The 2168-nt window shown below is 64.9% G+C and overlaps 1 protein-coding gene across 1 annotated transcript in view; it reads right to left on the reverse strand.

Moving 5' to 3' along the window:
• The window catches only part of BCAR1 (breast cancer anti-estrogen resistance 1), a 14641-nt gene that overhangs the window by 9128 nt on the left and 3345 nt on the right, over window positions 1-2168 (reverse strand). The gene's annotated exons all lie outside the window — the stretch shown is intronic.

Raw genomic sequence — 2168 nt, forward strand, 5'->3', positions numbered from 1 at the left:
GCAGAGGCCGAGAAAACACACCCAACAGCCACGGCCAGACACACACCCACACCACGGACCAGGCAGGTGCCGCAGGGAACCGTCAGGAGACAGAAGTGAGGCTGAAGGCTCCCAAGACCCTGGGACCCAGCAAGCGCCCTGCTGCCTTCTGTCCCAGCCGACCACTGCTGGGCAGCCTGTCCCTGTTCTGGGCAATGGGCGTCACCCCACGCAACCCAGGCCAGCCCGTCTGGCACCTCTGGCCCCAGCCCTACCTAAGAGCCTCAGCTTTCTGCTCTGGGGTGCTGAGGGACGGAAGCCCAGGCCTGACGTGGGTCCCCCCCCTCCTGAGGAGCGAGGCTGAGCTGCGTCTGTAGCTGTGACCCAGATGCGCTCCCCCAGGACTGGCCTCCTCCTCTGGGGCCCCCCGGCTTCTGCCCTCAGCTTCCTAAGCCATGCCACAGCCCCAAAGGGTGCTGACTCCCGAGGTGGCCCTGGCCTGCCCCGAGCCACAGGGGCACCGCCCTGCTCCAGGCTGCAGGCAGGTGGCTGTTCCTGGGCGCCCACCTCATCACTCGCCTTCTGTTTCCCTGGACCGAAGGCCCCACCAACACTCTGCAGGGTCCCCCTCAGTCCAGCCAACCTCCAGCCCTAGAGCCAGGGGCCGCAGTTTCCCAGGCTTCTAAAAGCACAGCCTGAAATGTGGGCACAGATACACACTGCAGGATGTTTACAGTCTTGCAGTTTGTTACAGAGACACTCGCCATCAGAAACCCCTTGGAGCCTGTCCCCCAAAGAGGGGGTGACAAGCAAAACTGGGGGCAGTTGTAATCACGCTTAGGGACCCAAGAAGATGCTTCTGGTATCTAATGCCAGATTTGTAACCTCAAAGGCGAAAGTCTGTACCAATCTGTGCAAGACGAGTAGTTCACTAGACAAAATATGCTGAAATCCCCCAGCAAGCCCGTCTTGACTGGGGAAGCTCCTCTCTAGGCGTTCTCATACATTTTATGCACCTGCCCGTGACAAGCAAGCACGGCTTTCACGACTATGAAATAAAAGCAGATGCAATCAAGGCTGCCCAGGCCAGGAGCGGCGAGGCTTCTCAGGGGAGGGAGAGGTTCCTGGACACAGAGCCTTACTTCCTGGGCCCCCAGCCAGGTCGGGGCCCTTGGGGACACCGGCTCTGGGCAATCCCCGCAGTGGGCACACGGGGGGAGCTTGCCAGCCAGGGGAACCCAGAGAGCAGTCTACAAGCAAGCCGCATGCACGGGAGGGAAATAGGACCCACAGCTGAATGTGGGCCCGAGTCCACAGCCCACAGTGGGGCCCGCTGTGCCTCTGGGTTGGGGGCTTCCACCATGTCTGACCTCAAAGCTGTGCCAGGACAGGCCTGCCTGCAGAGGCTTGGAAAGGAGAGGGCAGGCGGGGAGGGCGCCTGCCCGGGGAGTCTGTGGAATGGAGCTGTGTGGGTGTGCGCGGGGGACTCTGGCCTGTCCCCAGGCTCACCAGCCAGTTACCGCCTCCCCCGCCCCGAGCCACGGTGCAGCAGTCTGGGCCGCCCCAGCCCAGCCCCCAGCCTATCCAGCCAGGCGGCGGAAGGAGCAAGCAGAGACAAGGGGCATCCGCCCAGGCCTCCCGGCTGCCAAGCTCTGCCTGTGGCAGGGCCAGGGCAACACACACGCTGGACCACTGCCCGGCTGGCATCTTGGCCCTGGGCCGGCAGAGCACAGAGGCCCAGTGCCATGAGGAGAGTGTCCTCAGATGGGCGGCTCTGGGCAAGACATGCACTCCAGTCCTGCTCCTTCCACGGCAGACGGCCTGGGGTGAGGGGTGCATGGGCAGGTCGGGGTGCTGCTGGGGTGTGGGCTCCTGCCTCCCGTGGGCAACAGCCCGCCAGGGACTTGGAACGAGAGGCCCTCTCAGGGAGACCATACGGTCCAGCAGGCAGTGTCTGCCCCTCAGTCCAGGAGTCACGGGCAGGTCACCCTGCGGCTTCCGCAGCTCACTGCCACGGCCCGGGAGATGGTCGGGTGCCTGGGGGACGAGCTCACCGCCGAGGGGCCCCTGGGTGCCCTGGGCACTAGCTGGCAGGCCTCCCCCAGCCCCTCCTCTGTGCCCTGCCGGCTGGCTCTGTGGGCCCTGGGCGAGGTGGCAGAGCAGCCGCAGACCCCGACAGTCTCGGAGGC

This window comes from Bison bison, unplaced genomic scaffold (assembly GCF_000754665.1).
Source record: "Bison bison bison isolate TAMUID 2011002044 unplaced genomic scaffold, Bison_UMD1.0 scf7180017864295, whole genome shotgun sequence".
Taxonomy (NCBI): domain Eukaryota; kingdom Metazoa; phylum Chordata; class Mammalia; order Artiodactyla; family Bovidae; genus Bison; species Bison bison.